Below are 7,592 nucleotides of genomic sequence, written 5' to 3'. Positions count from 1 at the left end.
AACATTGCTCCCTTTTACTGGATTGTCCCTCCAAGTTCCATTTTTTCTATAAAAACTTTCATTATTAATTAAGATGGCGAGACGAGGCTTATTGATTACACTTGTTTCTTTCTTATATCATGGAACGGCTAATCTATTACCAGTTTTAAAAAAATTCTTAAGCTCTCTGTTTCTCATTAATCAAGCTATAGAAATTAAAAAAACATGTTCATCTTTATCTCTTTTCTTATTTCCTTAGCGCTAGTATTCTCAATTGATACTTTGCGTTTGCATAATTTTTAGTTCAGAATATAAATTTCTCTAAAATAAGGTACATAATTATGTTCCTTGATAAATTTTTTTATGTTTTACTCATGTTAACTTCAAATACATTGATCTCAGTTTGTGTAAGTTTTCACCGCAAAAATTTCTTTTGACAAACCATAAAAATATACCCTGCTAGTCTATAATTTTACTTACACAGTTAAAAAAAAAACGATATTAATTTTTCTCATTATGCTCGCATGAAAATACGCATGTGGGGGTGTACCTACCTCGCTAACTCCTTTATCTGCTGAAGGCATAGTATATTATTAAAGGTCTCCCCTTTTTTTTGCCATCAATGGCAATTAAAATCGGCATAATTAAAGCGAAGATCATGCATTTGTTATAAGATGGAAAAAATTCAAGACAAATTGTTGCACCACCGCATCAAACAAAGAAGGTGTTTAAATTGTTTTTCTTATTTTCCATCCAAAGGTATGTTGTGTATAGAGAGAGAGGTACATTTCTCGCATAAAGGAAGGGTTCATTTCTCTAGTGTGTTAGATGTGAAAGCGACTGTTCAGAGTTGAAGTCTCTGAACAGAGTCGCTTGCTAACAGTGTGTTATGTTTTCAGAGCTCTATTTTATGATGCATGCTCCTATGCTCCACTTTGTTTTTCTGTTTTTTTTTTTATTTTCTTTCTATATTAAAAAAAAATATATAGGGGAATTGTTAACAATGAATGCATCTTGTGAGCTTCAAATGCCGCTTTTGATTTACATCATGAAAGCTAAACAATGTGTTGAGTTGAGATGGCTTTCAATTGGAGCGGCAAAATTAGACTGAGCGTGCTTAGGTCCTATTATTTTGAAAGCTGAAGAGAAAATACCACGAACTGAATGTTGTTTTAATTGCAAACAATTTTTTAACTTTTTAAAAATATTTGTGGAATTAAAACTAAACCACATAATACATACCTATATATGTACATTATTTCATTGTAATATATAAAATTTCTATTACCATGTGACAGAGTTCAAGAAAAAAGTTTTCTCATGGTTCTTGGATATACTCATATGTTCATTCACTTCTAGTGAGTAGTGATAGATAATAATCTTCAATCTCTATGGGCTGCTGAGAAATATTTATTTTAGAAAATGGTTAATGACTACTTATTTATTTTCAGCCCCACGATTTTGAATTCTCTTGACGTACTTAATATCATTTGGCCCTGTGAGAAAGTGTACTTACCATCTTATACTAAATGAATTTCCTCATTAGTTGGAAAATTCAAGCGTTATGGGATCCTTCATTACCAGCGTCATGAAGCGCCCTTGCTTACACTCTAAAAACCATATTTTTTTCATCTGATTAGAATGTCCAAAGGTCGTTAAATGTGATCATTCTTGTATTTTAATCTGTCTGTCTGTGTGAGTCTGTTTCTATTTCTAAAGTAAATGGCCAAACCACTGAAGGTATTTGCTTTAAGATTAAAATTAACGGTATAGGTACTTGGGAATATGACAACTTGAAAAGCTTGATTTTCTCAAAAAACGACTTAAACGATTTGGTTTCAAAATACGGGTAGTTACTGAAGCATACAGACTGAGTGCATTACTGGGTGATATGCATAAAAAATAGTAAATGCTTTTACTAGAGAATTTTCAAGTATATACTATTTTTGATATGCATAAAAATCAAGTAAATGATGAAAATTAAGTATTTACTATTAGTAATAGTAACTACTTTTTTGGATAAACTTTTTCAGTAAATACTTTATTCCGTATGCATAAAAACTAGTAAGTACTTTTTTCTTTAGGAATTACTAGATTTTTTCAAAGTTACAAAATACCAACTTGTAAAATTGATTGATAGATACTTTTTTGTTTTGAGTCGTATTTCGACGCAATCGGTTCATGGTATTTCTTAAAAATGGATGGTTGTTAATATTTGTCGAATTTTCAGAATTTGTATGCATCAATTAGGTACCAAAAAGTTTATAAAGATCGATTATCGAGTTAAATTTCAAACAACTTTATCAATATGAAAAAAAAATGCGGATTGGTTAAGTATACAATTTATTGGCAAGTCGTTATTGTAAATGAAAAGTAAATTTTGTACAATAAGTTTTTTTTTTAAGGTAATGTCAAGTTTCAAAACTGAGATAATTTCAACTCTTAATCATTATTGAATTGCCAACAGTATATTAACCTTATTAGCCATGAATAAATATATTTTAAGGAATTCGCAATGAAAAAAAATATGCAAAACTGGGTCGCGTACTTGATCTTATGTCAAAAGTTGCTTGAAATATTACCTAAAGCCTTTTAAAAATTCATAAAAGATTATTATTTAAAAGTTAAAAAATAAAACTTAAAATAGCTAATATAAAATTTGGTTTAAAGTTAAAGAACTTTTTTACTTGCGATATAGGTACTATAGGGCAAGTTTAGGATTCGTAAAAAAAATCGAACTCGAGATAACAATTTTACATGACATTACGATGATGGAGAATGCCAAAAAAGTGGGTCCGGCAATTCTGTCTGTCTGTCTGTCTGTCTGTCTGTCCGTCTGTCTCTATCTGGAGCTGCAGCCTAAACGAGTGAAGTGATTTTCTTCAAACTTGGTAGTTAGCAGTTTTTGGTGATTCCCTAGAGGGGAAATTGAATTTTTTTTTTTATGACCAAAACTAACGGTACCTGCCATATAACGGAAATAGAAAAGTAAATTTTTTTCAAAAACGGCTCTAACGATTTTGATTAAAATTTTTGTGAGTAATACTACACATAAGGGCCAACTTTTTAAATAAAAAAAATATTTTTTGTACCGTTATTAACGGTACCTGTCATAGAACGGTTTTTTTCGTTTCTGAATATCTCGTACAAAATTAACCCGATTTAAATGAACATTTTTATACAAAAGTGTGTAAGTAAAGGTAATATTAAAATTTTAGAAAATTTTCAAAAAACGCATTTTTGGTTTTTTTAAAAATATTTCAAAATTTTTTTTTGAAAAATCAATTTTTTGAAAACGGATCAATGAAAAATTTTGAAATTTAGTTTTGATGTGTAAATTAATTATTTCTTCAAAATGGCATACCAACTTTTTTTTTGAAAAATGTTAAAAAAATTTTATATATAAAAAATTATTTTTTTAAAAAACGGCTCCTACAATTTTCAAAATTTGTTTTCTAAAAATACCTTTTTATACGAGAAATAAAATGGCATATTTGTTTTTTTTTTAAGATATTTTAAAACGGAGTTTAATTAATTATAAAAACAGATTTAATTTTTTTATACTACTTATGAAATTTCTTCAAAATATCGAATTTTAAATTTCTTGAATAAAAAGCTTTAACATTATAGTTACTTTAAGCATAAGAGCAAGTACGTGCGACCCCAGTCGTGCAATTTATTTTTAAATGCATCACAAAGAATTTTTAGAGTTTGGAAATCTGGAGCCACTTTTTTAAAAATAAGTTTTTTTTTATATAAAAATGTTCACAAATTTACCAAAAAAATGGTATACCATTAAAAAGAAGATATTAATTGATAAATAAAGACGAAGTTTCAATAAAATTCATTGAGCCGTTTTCAAAATAGATTTTTTATATAAAATTTCGATCTTTTTTTTTTAATCCAAAAATGATTTTATTGAAAATTTTTCTTTATTTTAATATTAAGGGCCCTAAAACGTTTTTGTTCAAAATTTTTTATTGAAATCGGTAGTGTCGTTAAGGTTCTAAGGGAAATACCGTTAATTACGGTCCAAATTTTTCACATAACATTTTTTTTTTACAAAATCGTTAGTCATGTCATGTCATGTCTGATTGTTATCTCGAGTTCGATTTTTTTATGCTGCTGTCAAGTTTACTTTTGACTCACAAAATAGCACGAACAGATGTTCATACACTCAAATTTATGAAACAGTAAAAATTTGTATTGGATTACACGGTAAAACTTTTAGAACAATTTATTTGTAAGGCCTAGTACGCTGCTAAAGCGAAACGAAAATTTGTCTAGGTCTCCAAAGTCAAAAAACTCTTTTTTAAGCAATTAAATGCTAGTGACGAATGATTTTAATTTTTCCAGAGGTTCGGGCATAGGTAAGAATTTCGTTGGCCAAGCGGAAACAAAATTTTTCGTTCATAATTTCGTAGTGCTTGTTTTGTAAGAAAATTTTCGTTTCGCTTCAGCAGCATACCTACTAAGCTTAAATACAAAACGAATACCAGTCATCAAAAAAAAAAAGTATTTACTATTATTTTTGGATGAATTTAGTATTTACTAAAAGTATTTGCCTTCTAGCAGGTACTTTTTTTATGCATACGAAATTAAGTAAATACTATGCATTTTACCTTTTACTAGAATTTATAGTATTTACTTTCACCTTTTGTCCCAATGTCTCAAAAATTTTAATAAAAAATATTTCTGGTGTAAACATGATGCTTTGTAGGTAAGGTAGTGTTTTCTTTCCATACAAAAAGTTATATAGCGTTTATGAATTCAGCCATAAGGTCCTAACTTTTGAATTAAAAAGTGTCGCTTCTTACTTAAACAACTGCCTGACCAGGCACGACGAAGGCCCCTCAATACATTTCGACTCAATATGCTTCAGAATATTATGGTTGATCAGAAAATATTTTACAAAAAATTAACAACACAAATGTTACACATACACCATAATGACCGCGTCAGATAAAATATTGAAAAATTATTCTGATTTTTTTTTTCTTTTCTTTTGTTATTTTCTTCCTTAGTTGCGCTCTTCTCTAAAATACCATATTACAAGTAACTTCCCTTTTCCACTTGATCATATTTTTCTAAAAATAAATCCATCACCTCTGAGCCCTCTATATCAAAAGTAATACTCTCTTTTCATTCAATGTTGTTTAGCAAACATAATTTACCCAAAGGAAATATTTAATTCAAGGATATTTGCATAAGAAAACAATTAGAACAGTCTAAATAGCTCATCCATTTACTTAAAAAAAAAAATCTTTATTTTTTATTTCCTACAATCAAGACATCAGCGAGGGGATACTTTCACCAAAGAAGGACATTTTGTGTGGTTGGTCATAATAAACAGAAAAAAAAAATCTAAGAAAAGTGAAAACATTCAAGGTGGACGATATAAAACAAAAAAGAAAAGAAAAAAAAAAGTTTAACATAAAAAAAAACTCGCTTCCATCTAAATCAACACACAAAACAACAAAGTCTCGCCCCAATCCCCAGTCGTAGTCATCGTCGTTTTCCTCGACCAACCACCACTCAAGGACCCAACCATCTCGAGAGGACTCTAAATTAAATGCGAATGGACGGAAAATTGTCATTAATTCATTTAATGGACAAGAAGCCCATCTTAATACGACTTTCACTTTGTGTCGAAACCGAAAAGAAGAAGTTTTTCCTTTCAACAAAACAGCCTCAACAAACCGTGTCGATGACAGGGAAAAGGGAACTGCCAGAGGCAGAGCAGAGGACTCTTCGAAGGCAGTAGTAGGAATGTCGACAAAGGCTAGAATTATTACAGCAAAAGCCATAGAGTAAAGTAGGTTGATAGGTAGGTAGGTACTCTTGCTTGTATTTTTTTTTTTGTCATTCATAAATAATAATTACCAAAGTAAGGTAATTCCTTAAGAGCAAGCATTAGCTCATGAAGCTTCAGGGTGGCAGGCACAAAACAGAAGAAGACAATGGGAATGATGTGTCTCGTGCCCTATAGAACCCAAGACTCAAAGGAATCGAGGGTGTTTTTTTGTTGTTGTTGTTGTAAACCAGGCTATTGCCTTGAGTTTTGATATGAAGATGCGTTCTTTCGCGTTCTTCCATTCATCTCGCTCAGCATCGCGCAGTTATGCGTTCTCTCTCAAATAAAGCATTGCCAAACTCAAAGGTTGCCATTAGGTGCTTCTTGTGTATATGCAAACATCATTAGATGTATAAAATATGAGACCGGCATTCGTTTGCATCGTTCGTTATACAAAAGAACCAAAAAGGAGCTGTGTGTAGGACAAGACCGAAATTAAATTCATAAATCATTTGTTTAGTGTTTTTTGGGGCCTAGGAAGTCGAAGATACCTCCAACGACGACGAGCGAGCTGACATTCAGGATAATATGTGTGTTGCTATGATACGTCCTCTGTGAAATAGAACCGAGGTAGGATTTATAAATAGAGTTCAAATGAAAGAAAATATCCCGAAATAGTGTTTTTGGATTCCGGAAGGAACAAGTTACACAACACCACCAAACATCACCACCATCGTCGTCGTCAGTGGTGTTTTGTTGGCGGCGGCTTATTGAAGAATAATTTATGGAACACAAGTAAAGTTGATGTCTGGCTGCCGAGGAAATAGATGAAGACAAATAGATCGATCTAGGATTTGATTTTTCGTTTTGTGGTAAGTAAATTGTGTGATATGCGGTTGGTTATAGACAAAATTTAGAAAGAGGCTTTGTAGAAGAATGACACTGCTGGCATTCAGAGGGTTGAGAAAGTTGAGTTGATTTCGTTTTGATGAGAAAATCACTCGTAAAGCCATAAAGTAGGTATACTGGCTGGAAGACGAAACAAAATTAAGTTATTTGATTAATGGACATTGTTTTGACTGCGAAATAAAATGTTTTTCTTTTATTTTGACGCCTGGATGGTGAAAATCATTCCGAAACGGTGTCGTGTTGACATTGTTTTTTTGGAGCAAGGTTTTGTTTTGATTAAAGATGTTGCGAATCTCTAGCTTGCCGAGAAGAAGATCTAAAGATTGATTTTTTTTTTTTGGAAAATAATCTCGAAATAACATTAATCTTTTTGTATTTACGAATGTCTAACATTTACAAACATTTATACATGATAAAATTTTTTTATGAGAAATCAATACATTAGGCATCTTCTTGACACCATAAATGTACATTGTACAATTCAAGGAAATAACCCAAACAATTGGTAAAGACAATTTAGAACCGTTGAAGAAAATAACTCCCTGAAATTCTTACTTGTTGTATACAAAAATAAAAACAAACGGTTTTTAAAAAAATTCACCAAAAACAATTCTTCGAATCACAATTGACAATTTATCAATAAAATCATTCATCGTTAAACAACCATTCTCCGAAAATAATTTTTCGGAAAACTATTTTTCTCGAATAGCAATTCTTTGAATAAAAATTCTCTGAAAGTAGATTGGGGCAAGTGGGGTGGTGCCCCGGGGCCCCAAACACGCCAGGGCCCCGTAAGGAGGCAATGCAGAGACGGCAACTGGTTATAAAAGCAAAGCAAAAGGATAAGATATTTGACATGAATCACTTCGGACAGAAGAGAGACAAATTATATTTTTCAGTAAATTGGTAG

The sequence above is a fragment of the Episyrphus balteatus genome, chromosome 3 (assembly GCF_945859705.1).
Source record: "Episyrphus balteatus chromosome 3, idEpiBalt1.1, whole genome shotgun sequence".
NCBI lineage: Eukaryota > Metazoa > Arthropoda > Insecta > Diptera > Syrphidae > Episyrphus > Episyrphus balteatus.
This window is presented reverse-complemented; position numbering follows the sequence as displayed.